Raw genomic sequence first — 18,655 nt, forward strand, 5'->3', positions numbered from 1 at the left:
AATAGTGCGATTTTTGTTTTGTTGGGCTTGGGCCCGAATTTCGTGGGTGGGCTTATGTTTTAAATTTTAGATTTTATTTTTTAGACTTAAGGTTAAGACTTTGGGCCTTTGACTTTTGAGGGATTGACTTTAGGACTGGTTGACTGTTGTTGACCATTGGCAAGTCGACTTTGACTTTGACCAGAGTTGACTTTTGACCAGGATTGACTTTGACCAGTTGACCCATTTTGACTTTTTAACTCGGATTATGATTTGGGTTATTAAGATAGGTCTAGGGCTATTAGCATACTTGACTTTAGGCTAAGACCTTTATATATACGTGTGTATGTGTATTAACTACTATGTGATATTTCAGTTTTATACATAAGGTTATGACACTTAGACATCGGTAAATTAATAACGCGTAAACCAAAAATACATGAAATAAAATACTCCTACGTTCTCTGAAATAATATATGCAATAAGGTTCAATAATGCGTAAACAAATTTACCACACTCTTTTAGAACTCTCCACGCCTCAAGTTTTGGATTTGAGTTTTATGACTGATAATGTCATATGTTAGGTGGGCATTTATTAAATGTGTCATAAATGGCCCGTTAGCGTTATATATGGGTATTCATTGAATGTGTCATGAATGACCCGGGTATTCATTGAATGTGCCATGAATGACCGTGATTCTTTGAATCGCCACTGAGATGAACTAAGGTATTAAGCCTTGGTTAGTTGTATTCTTTGATTATGCGAGTGTTTGGGTTACTTTTGAATACCTAATATAATATCTACATATGTTATATAGAAGTTCTAACTTTATTTTGCATGAGGGTATGACTTAATAATATTTTGTGCAGGGACGCGCTCCTACCCTTATACAGCAGTGGATATCAGTAAGTTTTAATTCAATGATTTAGATATTAAAACGAGTTATTAGAATGAGTTAATATAATGAAAGTTTTTTGCTTGGGGAAGAAACTATCTTAGGTTGAAATTATGGAACTATCCGCCTTTCCGTCGGTGAATGATTCAATAATGGGAAAATATAAAGTGATTGTTTGGATAATTAAAGTATGATAATGTTTATATGTAGTTAGTCTACTCATACCAACAAATTCCATTTTTGCTAACCCATGTTTGCTTTGTTTTTTTAACGTGAGTGTGTTCTTGGAAACATAGGTGGAAGGCGGAAGTGGAATCGGCGTTTGATTTGGATTTGATTTGGGCGCATCCGGAGTTTATTTTTATTAGGTCCGATCTTTTGGAAGATGTAATAACATAGTTTTCTTTTAATATATGTGAAAATATACGATGTTGAAGACCAAGTATTCTTAGAGTGGTTTGATGCTTTATCGACCGGAAGATAGATTTTTTTTATAAAGTAATAAAGAGAATTTTGGAGATTATTTTTTGTTGTTAAGATTAACTTATGATGTGGATTTTCGGTTTTGGCGTGTAGTAGTATCCAATTCAATTAAATACGCGGATTTTTTAGACAATTGAATATAGTGATGTTTGAAATATTTATATTTCAAATATTCATTTTTTTAATTGTTTAGAAATTCGGACGGTGACAGTTGGCCTCTTTTTACCAACTAATTTCAAACATCTCTTTGCAAGTTTAGCGACAACCAAAACCTCTTCTTTCTTCGCCTCATTCAATACAAGAGTTTCTATAATTTCACCCAAACGATCTTGTTTTAAATATGATATGAAAAGCATAGCAAGGTTTTTCTCTTCTTCTGATCTTGTAGGCGAAATTGGCTTTTGCCCAGTAAGGAGCTCCACAAGGACTATTCCGAAACTGTAAACATCACTCTTGTCTGTGAATTGACCTGAATGAAAGTACTCAGGATCCAAATATCCAAATGTTCCCTGCACTAGTGTAGTTAAATGAGTATTCTCGTTCCGAAGTCAGACACTTTAGACCTGTAATTTTCATCCAAGAGTATGTTGCTGGATTTTATATCTATGAAAGATTGGCGTCGTCGCTGAGGAATGTAAATATGAAAGCGCTCCTGCAATCTCTATAGAAATCCGTAAGCGATGTTCCCAAGAGATGGATGATTTCAGCATATCATCATGAAGGTGGTGAGAAAGCGTTCCACTAGATATATATTCGTAAACCAGTAACGGTACTTCGGTTTCTAGACAACAGCCTAAAAGTTTAACCACATTCCGATGATTGATTTGAGACAAGATAACCTGTCCGATGATTCATTGATAAACTGTCCGATTTGACTTTCATCAACTATTATCGATTTCTTGACAGCCACAATTTTACCATCTGTTAACATACCTTTAAAGACTGTGCCAGAACCTCCTGTACCAAGGATTCGACTGTTATTGAAGTTGTCAGTTGCCTTTACAAGCTCTTTCGTGACAAAGATCTTTGTTCTATCAACTCTGCCTTCTCCTGAAGAAATCTGTTGTTCTAACAGTAAGCCACCATTTTTCTTGAAGAATTTCCGTCTAAGTTTTATTGTTCTTCTTTTCTTCAGTTTTTTGTATAACCTGGAAACGATTTCCTGTGAAAGAAGTAGACCCACAAGAAAGGTAGCACCTGCGACAATAAAACAGGAATTTAGTTTGATAATTCAATTTGTTGCAATTTTTCCAGCGAGTGTTCCGGTGGAAAACTTCTACTGAATTTTGGAACAAAATGCTTTTCATGAAAAGTTGATGTTTTATTTTTTCAATTTTTCGTAACAAATATACCGGGGTTAATTTGTGTGTGGGGGTAGGCTGTGTTTGTTTAGGTTGTGTTTGTTTAGTGGCAAATAGGGGTGGCAAATTTTATTTTCCCACTAGATGCACCATTTGCTAGTGTTTGGGTGCATTTAAGGACACTGGCAAACACTATTCTCAATTTGCCGGCAAATGAAATTTTCCCACTAGAAGTGGGAAAATAGAATCCACCTCTCCCCCTAAACTCTTTTGTCAGTCGTTATTTTCCCACTAGGGCAACAAAAATTTGCCACCCATTTCTCTCGCTCACTTTTCTCATTCGACTCCCTCGAGCTCGAGCTCTTCTCTCTCATTTTCTCTCTTGCTCTCCTCTCTTCTCTCTCTCTCATTTACTTGCTCAAATCAATCATCAAACTCTCTTCTCGAATTTGAACTTATCCACCAGTGAAGCTTTGTAAAGCTTGATGGTGATTCGAATATCATCATTGTTTAAATTCTGACTCTAACGCTTGCATAACCGCTTGATTTGAAGGATTAAGCTCTTTCTTTGGTAAGCTCTACTCCTTATCAAAACTAGGGTTCTTTTGTTTGTTTTTGGTGTAAATTAATTTCACTTCCGGTGTTTAGTACAATTCAAATCATATATGTTTGTGTGTTGTAGATGAATATATATTGGTTTATCGTTGTTGTTTGGGTTATGGTGAATGGTGGTCGATTTCTTGAGAAATTGCAATTGCATAACAATTAATTTTATTGTTTTCGAAAGACCATGGACAGATTCAGTCAAGTTTTCACATTTTGATGAATATTGTTTGTCCATTCTCAGGGTCTTCTTTCTCGACATACATTGTAATTTTCACTTAATTAAATTTAATTATTTATATCAGTGTATTGTAATGTATAGTGGAGTATACAATAATTAGTAATTTAATTGATGATTATTGTGTTTGTCGGAGACTTGTTTTAGTGCGACAGTGTTCATGATCAATGGAAGTATCGTGACATTAAGGTCAAGGACTCCAAGACCATTTTATTTGGTGAAAAAATAGTCACTGTCTTCAGAAACATGTGTTGGCGATTGTTTGAAGGTTGTAATCGATATGGGTAAATGCGATGGTTGGTGTGTGCTGGTAAGTGCTAGGGTAGGTGGTGCTGGTGGCAGGTGGTGGTAGTGTGGTGAGTGTGTGTGTGTGTGTGTGGGTGTGGTGGTGGTGGTAGTGTGGCTCCATTTATGAGTGAATTAAATATGAACTAATTCGATTTTGACTTCTAGTTGGTGGTGGTGATTGTGCATTGTGTGTGTGGCGGTGTGTGTGGAACTGTGGATTGGTATGTGTTGTGGTGCGCATGGTGGAGTGTCTGTGATGGAGTGTGTGGTGTGGTGGTGGTGTGTATGTGGATTGGTGGAGTGGTGTCGCACGCGTGTGGTGACCGGTCTTTCTTCTTTGGGTGGGTGGTGTCTTCGCTGGCGATCTTTGGGTGGTGGTGTGTATGTGGATTGGTGGAGTGGTGTCGTGCGGTGGTGACCGAGATGCCGCTGCTGGGGTGATGGTGGTGCTTTGCTTCGGGTGGTGTTGCCGCTGGGGTGGTGTTCTTCTGATCTTTGGGTGGTGGTGTGCATGTGGATTGGTGGAGTGGTGTCATACGTGTGGTGACTAGTGCTCTACCGCTTCTTTGGATGGTGGTGGTGATCTTCTTCTTTCTAGCTGCCGATGCTAGGTGGTGCTTTGCTATTGCCGCTCGGGTTCTAGGTGGTGGTGTTGTTCTTTTGAGTTCTAGGTGGTGGTGTTGTTGCCGGGTTCTCGGGTGATGCCGCCGGCCGCCTGGTTCTAGGTGGTGGTGTTTTCTTTGCTGGGTTTTAATTAAAAACTACATAAAGATATAAGTATAAGAAAATACCTTTTGTTATGTAAGGAGCTAGAGGTAAGAAGATTAGGGACTGAAGTTTTGTTATAAATTTTATTGTGGCACATATGATAATGACCCTTAATAGCATTCCGTTAAAAATATTTTGTTGTAAGAGTTGTTGTACTTATCTTTCTATGAGAATATTGTTCTTACGACATCGGTTTCTTTGTATACACATGAGTGACGGGTGACAATATATCAAGAGGTTTTAGAAAAGAATCCGCATTAACTTGCAAGTAGTTTTTGGTTTATGTGAAGCTTCTTCTATCCTTGTGAATCATTTTCGTTGAAGTTTTTACATGTCTATTACTTATCCTAGCAACATGATATGCCAATGTAGTCGTTCGGTTTTAATGAATTGTTGTCCTCATACTTTTTGTTGTTTAATTATATATTTCAATGAGGTTGAAAACAAAAAAAAAAAAAAAAAAAAAAAACAAATTTCCAAAAATTTGAAATATCAATTGTCATAGAAAAAACCTATGTAAACAAACACTCGTAAAATTGGCAAATTTCATATTTTCCCACTACAAATTTTAGCAAACAAACACTGGCAAACTAAAATTTTCCCACTATAAATTTGCCTGGCAAATCTCTAGTGGGAAAACACTGGCAAATCTCAAATTTTCCCACTAGAGATTTGCCACTAAACAAACACACCCTTAGTGGCAAATGGGGGTGACAAATAAAATTTTCTCACTAGATGCACCATTTGCCAGTGTTTGGCTGCATTTGAGAGTAGTGGCAAACACTATTTGTCGGCAAATGAAATTTTCCCACTAAAAGTGGGAAAATAGAATCAAGCTCCCCCCTAAACTCTTTTGTCACCCTTTATTTTCTCACTAGGGAAACAATAATTTGTCACCATCTCCTCTCTCTCTCTTTCACAGCCGCAACTCGATCTCTCAAGCCCTAGCTCTCAAGAGGTAATTTTTCGCTCTCATCTCCTCTCTCTCTCGCTCTCCTCTCATCTTTCTTTCTTCATTTGCTCTCCTCTCTCACTTGTCTTTTCATCTCTCTATTTCTCCTTCATTAATTTTTTCCACTAGAAATTTTTGCAAACAAACACTGACAAATTGAAATTTTCCCACTACAAATTAGCCACAAAATTTTAGTGGGAAAATGCTGGCAAATCTAATATTTTCCCACTAGAAGTTTGTCACTAAACAAACACACACTAATGTTGTCAGGGGGAACTCGGGCGGGTTTAGTCTGGACCAAGCGTTGGGCTGGATTATGTCGGGTTAGTTAAATTTTTGGAGTTTTTTTAAAAAAAATTATGAGATAAAAAAACACCAAAATTGAAATCTTCTAATAAAATCAAAATGATTTGATTATTTGAAAGAGAAAATAATTTTTGTTGATTACATTATTCTCTACAAGAATAAAAGGATTGAAAGATATATGTAAAGATATGCACACGGGCTCGGATTTCTTGGTTTATTTATATTTTAATCCGAACCCAACTCAAAACTGAGACGAATTTTGATTTTACAAAACTAAGCCCAAACCACATATCTGACCATATTAGTTCAGGACCAATAAAAATAGGGTTTTTGTCCATCGTGTTTGGAGTAACCGGACCCAAGTTCCACCCCTAAGTGTATCGTTGGTTTCTAGCATGAATGTGTTAAAGGAAATAATCGCGAAATTTCTCAAAATGATGGCCACCACCCAAGTATTAACCATAATGATGGCCACCAACACAAAGCTGTGACCGTTGGCACCGTTGGGAGGAAGTAATAAGCAACCCGATCCATTGATTGTGCCATCAGTGCCGGCTCAACCCTTAGGCGAGTTAGGCGGCCGCCTAAGGCCTCAAATTTGGAAGGCCTCATATTTCCTAATTTATCCACATATTTGTTTATTATTATCTAATTTTATAAAAAAAAAAACACCAAAAAAGGATATGATAGTCAATTTGTTTACAAATGGGTTTTCTATCCACGCACTAAATTTCGGAGTGAATTAATGTGGAGTGTATACAATCCAATAGTCCACAACACAAATGACATCTCGATGTATTAATATGAATCCAATGGTTACAAGCGCCCAAGTAATTTAGGTTTTTTGTCGAGTGTGCTCATTTAATCAAATTGTTTCATTAGAAAAATAAAACAAATGGAAAATCCCACGTTTAGTGAAAGAATCTCTACATTCTATGCATTTTCTTCATCTCTTAATTAAACCGCCTTAATTAAAGAAATTGTCATTACACTTCTCTCATTAAATCTTTCTCTCTCACTTGTTCTATTTCACCAATTTCAAGTTTAACCATTTGTCAATTTTATTTTTGAGTTTTAAACGGTTAATCATCAATTCATCATCTAATATTCACAGTTTTTGTGAAATTTGATTTTTTTTTTAATTTCAATATGAATCTATTATTTTATTTATTTATAGTTTTGACGTTTATTTGGTTACGTTCTTGTCGTTTTTTCGTTCGATTTTGAGTCATGATACTAGATTTTCGCTCTTAATTAATTTATAATAAAATTGTGAATATATAGTGATTTTTTTTTTGTGATTATAGATGGCCTGGCAAATAAAGGCTTCGCCTAAGGCCACATTTTGGCTTGAGCCGGCCCTGTGTGCCATCACCTCCTAATCCAGGAGGACATTCACAATAGTAATACCCCGGTCCGTTAACACAAGTGGCTGTTTCATTACACGGCTGGTTTAGACCCTTGCACTCATCAATATCTGCAGAAAAGAAACGACAAAAAATTAGAGTTAAGGTTTTATTAGCAATTCAAACTTATCAGTTCTCACACAATTCATTGTCCAAGAGTCTGCTTCTCTAGTATAAAGGAAACTCATCTTGTGGTTTGACTGTCTTGTGTAGAGGCTTTGTAGACATTATATATAATAGTTGATTTTTTTGATATGGTTTCACGAACATGTGCTCGCTTAACCATATTATATAACATATTGTCTTTGCTTGTTTACCCGCAAGGACTTTCCTAGTTGAAATCGAACAAGAATAGGGGAGATTTAGATGTAGGTGTAGGTGATTTAGAGTTAGTAGAGAAAAAAAGAGGAATGGAGAATGAGAAAAATGATCATAATATAATATTCCGAGTATTGTAAATGAAGATGTAACTAGATTTGGATATGGATGTAGATTTAGATGAAGATATAAATTTAGATGAGAATGTGAATGTAAATATGATTCTGGGGGAAAATGTAGATATAGATGGATGATGAGGAAAAAAAGGGTGATAGTGAAGGCGAGGAAGAGAAGGACACGCCGTGAAAGTAAACTTGTATAGAAAATAATTAAGTTTATTTACCTTGGCATCCACGGAGGAGATATGGATTTCCTCGAAAACCTTCCAAGCAACGACATTGATGTCCTTGGCCATTACTCGAGTCAATACATTTGCTATTGTCTTTGCAAGCAAAATTTGAAGCATTCCTTTTAGCTTCTTCGCATGTTTCTTCTCCGATGGCCCAATCCAGCACAGCACTTGAACTTCCAGTATAATTAAGTGAACCAGTCATGTAACTAGTTGCCAGTTTATTTGTGTTTGAAAACTGGCCATCATCTACTGCTGCAAAGCTGCAACCATTGAAATCAAAAGCCCACGATCTATTCTGTATGTTGATGCTGTCTACTTTCAACTTAAATGCTTTGAGACATGATGGAATTGCAATTTGGCAACAGCCAATTCTGGCACAAGTCCCATTTGACACATTCAAATTGATGGTTCTACTGTTGCAAAGAGAGACACACCCAGTCAAGTACGTCATCTGAATGTCGTCGGTATCAGTTATGTAAGCAAAAATATCACACCCAAATGCTGATAGTATGTTTTGAGTATTGGAGAATGTAAATGGACTTGAACTTGGATTTAACATGACAGTCTTCCTATCCCCATTACATGACCTATCGAAACAATTGGTTACTGTTTCGGCAGTAAACTGTTTCAACACAACGAGAACAATGGTAAAAAACGCACTAAAAAATAGAGGAATTTGATGTTAGGAGAGATGAAACTGAACCAAATAATGGCTGCCTACGTACCCAAAATCTATTATGTAGGGATCAAGTTTCAACGTAGTTCCTTATGAAAAATAGTTTGGTATTTATATAGGTAGAGTAGAGAGTCCTTGTAGCTCAAGTATTCTTGTATCTTAAGTAATTGTGATTGAAGATAACTCTCAACTGATAATTATCTCTTTGATAATAAATGAATCTATACATAAATCAATGTACATTAGTGGCAAAGTCATGTGGCTAAGGTTCACCTTGACATATGAAGTTAATAATAAAACCACGTACATGATCCATGGTATTGTAAATTGGGCTTTAGCCCCTGGCGATAAATGAATAAAATGGAGACTCCTACTAATGGACGCCACTTAACGTGGGTGGGGGTCGAATATCACTTCTTTGGCATCGCGAACAAAGTTCATATGGCAAAGAAGAGAAGAAAAATCAAGGAAAAAAATGGAATAAGAAAAGAGTGAAATGGAATGTATAACAAAGTGTCAGATAAATGTAAACGATAGGAAAATGAACAAATGGAAAAATTAAAAGTATCTAAACGAAATAAGGTCAAACTAATGTATACAAGACGCAATGTAGTTAAATAAAATATGGCTGAAGGGAGAAGTGAAATGGGGTCACAACAAACTTCGAATTAGATAAAAATTCAGAGTACATAAGAATTTGGATTAAATAAGAATTCGGAGTAGATAAGAATTCGAATTAGATAAGAATTTAGATTCGATAAGAATTCGGAGTAGATAAGAGTTTTGATTAGATAAGAATTTAAATTAGATAAGAAATCGGATTAGATAAGAATTTAGATTAGATAAGAATTTGAATTAGATAAGAAATTGGATTAGATAAGAGTTTGGATTAAATAAGAATTTGGATTATATAAGAGTTTGGATTAGATAAGAATTTAGAATAGATAAGAAATCGGATTAGATAAGAATTTGAATTAGATAAGAAATCGGATTAGATAAGAGTTTGGATTAGATAAGAATTTGGAATAGATAAGAGTTTTGATTAGATAAGAATTTGAATTAGATAAGAAATCGGATTAGATAAGAGTTTAGATTAGATAAAAATTTGGAATAGATAAGAGTTTTGATTAGATAAGAATTTGGATTAGATAAGAGTTTGGATTAGATAAGAATTTAGAATAGATAAGAGTTTGGATTAGATAAGAATTTGGAATAGATAAGAGTTCGGACTAGATAAGAAAATTAATGAGAAAATTAACGATAAATATGCATGAGAAAGTTAATTATCTATTCCACCACTTATCTATTCACGAAAGAAATTCACGAAAAGGCCGCGAGTAAAAGTTTCACTCTACATGATCTCAATGCCTTGGAAAAAAATAAAGAAGGTGAAAATAACTTTCAATCCGCTCAGAAATTTGATGTAATGCGAATTGTCGCCACACAGAGAAACAACGGTTGTACGAGCAAAATATATTCACTACGAGTCGACGGAGAACAATCTCGTGCAGAAATGTGTCAATTAATGCCGTAGAAAAATTACAGAAACTGACAGAAATATCAGCCTAATGCCTTAGAAAAAATAATGAAGCTAACGGAAAGTTTAACTCGGAAAGTTTAACTCAGAAAGTTCGGCTTAATGCCTTAGAAAAAATAATGAAGTTGTCAAAAAAATTCATTTGGAAAATTTCTCGCAGAAAGATCAGCAGAATGCCTTAAAAAAAATAATGACGCTGATGAAAATTTTCGCTAGGAAAATTTTTCGGAGAAAGATCGGCACAATGCCTTAGAAAAAATAATGACGCTGACGAAAATTTTCGCTCGGAAATTTTTTCGTAGAAAGATCGGCACAATGCCTTAGAAAAAATAATGAAACTGACGAAAATTTTTGCTCGGAAAATTTTTTTAAAAGAAAGATCGGCATAATGCCTTAGAAAAAAATAATGAAGCCCTCGACAAAAATTTTCGCTCGGAAAATTTTTCGTAGAAAGATCGGCACAATGCCTTAGAAAAAATAATGAAGTTGACAAAAAATTTCGCTCGAAATTTTTTTTGTAGAAAGATTGGTACAATGCCTTAGAAAAAATAATGAAGCTGACGAAAATTTTTGCTCGAAAATTTTTTCGTAGAAAGATCGGCACAATGCCTTAGAAAAAATAATGAAGTTGACGAAAATTTTCGCTCGGAAAATTTTTCGTAGAAAGATCGGCACAATGCCTTATAAAAAATAATGACTACGGAAAAATAGTTAACCGAAAACGCTAAGCGAAGCGAATGCAGATTTCGAAAAAGAAAATGAATATTTAATCGAACAACCGTAAGACAATTGATTAGGTAATTGTATGAATGTAATACCATAGAGCTAAAACTTCTTTTGATGAAAAATAAAAATATAGATGAGTTTGCTATTGAATATTGTGGTTGTGTCAGATAACATACCTGCGGAAAACTGACAATATTGTAGATTTATGTAGTTAAAATGAAATAGAAACGAGATTTCATGTAGAGAAAAAAACTTCCCAACGCGCACGTAACTTTGCAAAATTAGGCTAAGCGCATAAAAGCGTTCAAACTTAGGCTGACAAAGCTAAACGTGGTAACCTCGTCAAATTTTGTCGAAACGATAGTAATGGACTAAGCGAGCATAAAAACGTTTAAACTTAGACTGACGGAGTTAAACGCGGTAACTTTGTCAGATTTTGTCGTAGCGATAGTAACGAACTAAGCGAGAGTAAAAACGTTCAAACTTAGACTGGTGAAGTTAAACGTAGTAACTTTGTCAGATTTTGTCGTAGCGATAGTAATGACTAAGTGAGCGTAAAAAACGTTCAAACTTAGACTGACAAAGCTAAATGTGGTAACTTCGTCAGATTTTTTCGTAATGATAGTAATGAACTAAGCGAGTGTAAAAGCGTTCAAACTTAAACTGACAAAACTAAATGTGGTAACTTTGTCAGATTTTTTTAAATGAATGAGAATAACGAACTAAGCGAAGCGTAAAACGCTCAAACTTTGACCGGATTTAAAAGATGATTGCAAAAGTGATGTGTCTTGACCCTTCGCTTCTAACGACGGCGGAGAAATAAGCCAATGAATCTGTATGACATATGTCATTTCGGGGTCTTTGAGTGATAGAGATGCTATCAAATTGTTGAGCAAGACTATGTATCAAACTAAGATAAGCCGCCATACGCTCATATCTTGCTTCAAAAGACCCACCAAACTGATTGGCAACAAGGCGAGAATCCGTGTATAACTGGAGCTTTCGCACCCCCAATGTCAAAGTTGTTCTCAAGGCACACATGGCAGCCTCATACTCGGCTTCGTTATTTGAAGCGGCAAAGCCAAGTCGCACAGATTTTCCAATCTTTTCTCTGCCGGGTTTAACAAAAACGCATCCAATTCTAGACCCATATTTACTATGGAAGTCATCTGAGTAAACAATCCATAGGTCAATGGGATTAGGAATTGCGTTTTCATGTTGGTCTTCGTCGCCCCCAATTATTGGCGGCAGAATGTCTTCCATAGATTCTTCCTGGCGCAAGAAATCGTCAATAGGAGAATCATCAATCGGAAAATCAGCTATCAAAGAAGCCAGAGCATGTCCTTTTTCATTAGTACGACTTTCAAAGACAATGCTATATGCACTAAGGTAACTTTCCCATTCGGCTAATCTACTTGATTCATGTACATTACGAAAGATCTTGTGTAAGGGATTTTCAGTATAAATTCTGACTAACCTCCCCTGGAAGTATGGTTTCAATTGGCGAGCGACATGAACCAATGTAAGTGCAATTTTTTTCCATCTTTGACTAACGAGACTCAGCTCTAGTTAAAATCTTACTGATAAAAAAGACGGGTCTACCATCATCAATGAAAAGAACAGCACTAACAGCTTGAGTTATAGCTGCCAGGTATATGCCACTAGGTTGACCCATTGAAGGACTTGTCAATGTAGAGGACCCCACCAAGTATTTCTTCGATTGTTGCAATGCCATCTCACAATCAACGCTCCAAGTTGCCGCCTCTTTAAAGTCCGGAAGAAGGGATGACAACGATCGAATATTTAGAAATAAATCTATGAAGAGCGTGCAAGTTTCACCAATGAAGTCGTTAAATTTCCTTCTTATTTTTTGGTGATGTCATATCAATAACGGCCGTATCGATCGATCGATTAGCCTCAATACCTCTACGAGTCATGAGGTATCCCGTAAATTTTCCGTAAGAGAGGCCAAAAGAACATTTAAGCGGATTGAGTCTCATGTTATACTTGTTAAGCCTATCAAAACAAGTTGAAGATCGGAAAGATGATCACCAAGATGCTTCGATTTAACGACTATATCATCGATATAAGCCTCTATTATTTTTCCCAAAGAGATCGGAAAAATTGTATTGACAAGCTTTTGGTAGGTTGCACCGCATTTTTCAAACCAAAAGCATAACATTAGCAGCGTAAAATGCCTTGGTCGGTGATGAAGGCGGTGAACTCTTAGTCATCCACATTCAAAGATATCCGGTAGTACCTCGAAGAAGTATCCATGAAAGATAGGCGTTGGAAGCCCGAAGTGGCATCCACCGCCTCGAAATTGCGGGCAACGGATACGGATGAATCGGACAAGTTTTGTTAAGGTTCGTTAAGGTTCGGATGAACTTTATGATGAGTGGGAAGTTACATCAAAGGGACTTCGTGTTAAGTGGGGGTGAAATCCATTTCATCCGTAAGATTTAAATGCATTTGCACGCCCCGGTCCGAGCCTATGTGGAAGATGACACCGCCATTACCTCTTACAAGAGTTAGAGATTTTTTAGCGGTACACACGCGTTCGGGTCCGACCGAGATTGTCTTTTTCTTTGCGTGTAACCAGCCTATCTAGGTCGGTAGTTTGTCTGGGATTGTGGTATTCCCTCTAGTTGCTTCTGTGACGCTTTCTTTCTTTGTCTGGTCGGACCTGTCTGGGATGACAATTTTTCTCAAATCTGCGAGGTCAGCCTTCCCTGTCAGGTTGGTCCGGTCTAGGATGAAGGTCTTCTCTATAATTTTTTATATTTTTTTTTGTTAGGTCGGACCTGCCTGGGATGGCGATTTTCCTCAAATTAGCGAGGTCGGCCTCCCCTATCGTACTACATGCCCGGATGTTGGTCTTTCCTCGAGTCAAAACCGCAGGATGACGTTTTTTCATAACTTATCAAGTACCCTTCCTTGACCATCAAATTTTAAATTTTGACATCCCTTGACTCTCTATCGTTAAGTTCTTTTGCAATCAAACTTCCATTGTCCCTTGTTAGAGTTAGAGATTTTTGGCGGCACGCACAATTAGCTTCGACCGGGATGATCGCTTTTCTCTCTCCCCCAGGGAATTAATTATGTTTCGGCAAGAAACCGCTTCACACAAACGGAGCAATGGTAAAGAACGCACTAAAAAAATAGATGAATTTGATGTTAGGGAGATGAAATCAACCAAATAATGGTCAGCCACGATAGGTGGGAATTTGGCCCTAACGACCCTAACCCGCCCCTCGACCGACCCGACCCTAAGCCCTATAAAGCCCTCACAACTAAAGCCCTCACATAGGCCCGGACCACTAATTCAAATTCTCATTAGTCCGGACCCTAACCAAGCCCTAACCGCCCTCGTTTCACAATTTCACTATAAATACACATACCATAATTGTCCAACTCTTTGTTAAATATTTTCAATTAAAATAACATTGTCCTTTGTAATTTATCACTTACACCCAAGAGTACTTCCAATAACTTGCTTATATAACAAAAACTTGTCAACTTAATGTACCACGTGAAGAACAATGAGCACTAGCCTAATAAAAAATAAGACTTTATTCCTTTGATCATCAAGTCAAAGTCCATAACTTATTATTCTCAATTTATTTTCTCACTTATTTCTTATAAATTATATTTTTATTCACATCCAAGCCAAGTCTAAAACTAAAGATTTCCTTCCACACCATTAAAGCAAAATACAGAGCAGACATTTGTAACATAGAAACCAAAAAACAACCTTTGTCAGAAAAATGACATTTGTAATCTTAAACCTTTCTTCATCACTTGTTCAAAAGCCAATATTTTCATTTCTATATACAAAACTTGAATCACTTTTAAATTAGAAGAAATGTAATATTATATTTGTTTGAATCTATTATAGAAATAATTTATGATATTACAAATAGTTTAACAACTTCCATGACTCTTAACCAAAACTATTATGTTTCTTCTTTATATCTATTACTTCTTCCTTTTAAAATGATAATATAATTATTTGTCTATGTATTTCAATTTAAAATGTAATTTTAGTGAGGGTTTGAGTACAAGGAAGAACAAATTCAACTCTCGATGTATTGACTTCATTCATTTGATTGTGGATGTGCATTTTAAATTTTGGACTTATACGAGATTATTACTAGATTGGTTGGACTTTGAGTTTGTAAATTATTGTACATTTTTGTAATATAAATGAGTTTTAAACCGATGTAGTAAAAAAAAAATATATAGGCCCGATTTAAAGCCCTACCTAAAGCCTTTAAAGAGGGCTTAGGGTAGGGTAAGTGGCTCGAGGTTTAGACTTGTGACCCGCCGAATCCGACGCTTATGCCGACTTTAGGGGGGCGATCCGCCCTAATATTTGAAGGGCTTTAAATGTTTAGGGCGAGGCTTGGCGCCCATTGCCCATTGCCCCTACTACGCACCCCAAAATCTATTATCTAGGGATCAAGTTTCAACGTAATTTCTTATGAAAAAATAGTTTGGTATTTATATAGGTAGAGTAGAGAGTCCTTGTAGCTCAAGTATTCTTGTATCTTAAGTAATTGTGATTGAATATAAATCTCAACCGATAATTATCTCTTTGATAATAAATGAATCCATATAAATCAATCGTTAATTATTAAATAAACCATGGCTAAGGTTCACCTTAGACATACGAGTTAATGAAAGCATGTACATTGATCCACAGTATTGCTTAATTGCTTTAAATTGCCGATTAAATGAATAAAATGGAGACCCTTACTAATGGACGTTTGCCACGTAGGTGGGGGTCGAAACAGTTACTGACCATCCTTGGACACGCACTCCATCCATTGATAGTTCTAAAATCAGAGAACCAGTGACACCTAAATATGGAACATATCATTGCTCCTACATAGAACGTCAAATCCTTTGTCCCTATAACATCCTTTCCCTATGCCGAAAGGGTAAGGAATGCTTAAGTTACCACATCTGGATGCGCAATCAGGTAATGTTAGATTTTCTGCATATGTGGATAATCCTGAACATATACAGAGAAACAAAACAGTTGGGAAGATTTGCTTGTACGTAGCCATGCACTCAACCATGAACACCCGATCCAATATATCTGGAGATATCAGACGGCGTGACTAGGATTTTGGTTGGAAGGTATATGGATGAAATGAAGACTATGCTTTCTCAATGGAAATGAGACTGAAATGTGTGTATTTATTTAAGCTACGAACAGTTTACTTTTCAAAGTTTGATGAAGCGCTTTCTTATCCTCTTAAGAATATTTTCATAAACTTAATGGTATTTCATAAACTTAATTGGCCATTTCAACTTAGTAAACGGTGTGTAATATAATTCAAGATAGAAAACTGAAAAAATAAAATCTTTAAGGGATATTTATTTGTGTTAGTTCAGTTGCCTTATCACTTTACTTTAGTACATGCAAACTGGATGAACCAGCTACTAGTTAAATATTTGTCCAAGACCAAGAATATTCATTGACGACCATATATATTTGTAACTTCTAAATGGTATCTAAGTAGGGAATCTTTTGGTCCCAGCCTCCCAGCCTCCCAGCTATGTGCACCATTGACGCCCAAAAAAGGTGCACGACTGATAAGATTATCGTCGGTAGTGTTTACTTTTAACATGCATATAATTTCAAATCCTTCGTCCATGTGGCATCCCTTTCCTATACCAAAAGGATAAAGAATGCTAATGTTTCCACAGCTGGATTGACACTTTGACAGCCATGCAATGTCATGTTTTGCCCACATGCATATACAACCTACATCAAAACCAATAAAAAATTTAGTAAGATAGGCTTTAAATGAAAATTCATTCCTCAAATATGAAATGAGAGTGAATGTGCGTGTTGATATCTATATCTATATCTTAATATTAAAGCTCTCACAAGAGGTATTTTTCGAGCTCTATTAAAATTTTATATCATTTTCTATTAAAATATAAAATTTTCTCCTATTTAAAAAGGTATCCATATTGTGTTGGGCAGACCCAAAAAAAAAAAAAAAAATTATTACAAGTGTGTCATTGGTCCCAAAAAGTCCAAAAAAAAAAGATACAATTATTATAAGTGTGTCATTGGTCCAAAAAAGTTGAATTCGAAAATCCCAAGCTTAAACGATCTGGAGTCGTTCATCAAAAAACCCAATGATATGGTTGGCTGGCTTTGTGGGACTAAGTCTCCAACGATGTGAGCACACCGTTGGAAACTTAGTCCAAAAGGTGTGGCCACATCGTTTGAGACTTAGTCGAAAAGGTGTGGCCACATCGTTGGGAACTTAGTTCAAATGATGTGCTCACACCGGTCAAGAGGGCAAGAAACAGAACTTTATATTTTTTCAATCAATATAAAATTACGCTTTTTGATTGCCTTTGACCGTGTCACACACACCGTTGGACTAAGTTCCCAACGATATGGCCACACCGCCGGGATTTGAACTTTGAAAAAAATAAAGTTCTTTTTTTTGGTCTCGACTTGGCGGCCAAGTCGTTTGGCACTTAATCCAACGATATTGGCACCTTGCGTTTGAAACTTAGTCAAACGGTGTGTGCCATATTGTTGGTTTCACAAATGAAACGACACCCTGGGTTGTTTTAAGCTTGGGATTTTCGAATTCAATTGTTTGGGACCAATGTTACACTTGTAATAATTGTTTTTTTTTGGACTTTTTGGGACCAATGACATACTTGTAATAATTGTTTTTTTTTTGGGGTCTGTCAGTAATAGGACCTTTAAAAAACGGATTTTTTTTTTAAAACGTGAATTTTGCTCCTATTAAAACAAATTCTAGCACTTCTAATTAAAGGGGGAATCATTCTTCTATTAAAATGGGAATTCCTCTCCTATTGAAAAGAGAAAATCTAGTATATCTAATTAAAACAATAATTATTATCCTATTAAAACATGATCTCTCTCTCAATTGAAAAAACGGGTTTTTAAAACTTAATTAAAACTTCATTTAAAACAATTTGTTAGAAAATTAAAACGGATCGGATTAGTGAGTAAAATGGTAGTCCTAAACTCCTAATTTTCTAAAAAAAATCTAAATGTTTTCAAAATAATCGATCGTATGCACGGCCTACAAATTAATATATATATATATATATATATATATATATATATATATATATATATATATATATATATATATATATATATATATATATATATATACACGTTAATTTAATAAAACATTTGATAATTTCAGAGTAGTGCTTCACTAGAACTCTTTAAATATAGTATATGACAATTATCAAATAAATTATTTATATATATATATATATATATATATATATATATATATATATATATATATATATATATATATATATGAATATATGAACACGTTAATTTAATAAAACATTTGATAATTTCAGAGTAGTGCTTCACTAGAACTCTTTAAATATAGTATATGACAATTATCAAATAAATTATTTTCCCCAAAGACTGGGCTGCTTTTTTTTTTTTTTTTTTTTGGTATATATATATATATATATATATATATCTGAACACGTTAATTTAATAAAACATTTGATAATTTCAGAGTAGTGCTTCACTAGAACTCTTTAAATATAGTATATGACAATTATCAAATAAATTATTTTCCCCAAAGACTGGGCTGCTTTTTTTTTTTTTTTTTTTGGTAAGACTGAATTCGTAGTCTTTGTCTAATTGTCTTGGCAGTTTATCCTGGCTTTTTGACCCAAAGTCTACGTGATGTGACTACCAGCTGCCAATTTTATTCATGGATTGACGTGTCCGGACTGGGCCTGGACGTAAGCCCAATTAAATGGACCAATAACTCTTCTTGAAC

The 18,655-nt window shown here is 35.5% G+C and overlaps 1 pseudogene across 1 annotated transcript; it reads right to left on the reverse strand.

Moving 5' to 3' along the window:
- Window positions 1-1,496: 1,496 nt before the first annotated feature.
- Window positions 1,497-15,992, reverse strand: LOC147494550 (wall-associated receptor kinase 2-like; annotated as a pseudogene). The gene is made up of 4 exons (XR_015199529.1): window positions 15,721-15,992; window positions 7,882-8,571; window positions 7,147-7,291; window positions 1,497-2,587 (listed from the first exon to the last, which is right to left on the reverse strand). The product of XR_015199529.1 is annotated as a wall-associated receptor kinase 2-like (transcript).
- Between the last annotated feature and the right edge of the window lie 2,663 nt (window positions 15,993-18,655).

Source organism: Coptis chinensis, chromosome 6 (assembly GCF_015680905.1).
Source record: "Coptis chinensis isolate HL-2020 chromosome 6, ASM1568090v1, whole genome shotgun sequence".
NCBI lineage: Eukaryota > Viridiplantae > Streptophyta > Magnoliopsida > Ranunculales > Ranunculaceae > Coptis > Coptis chinensis.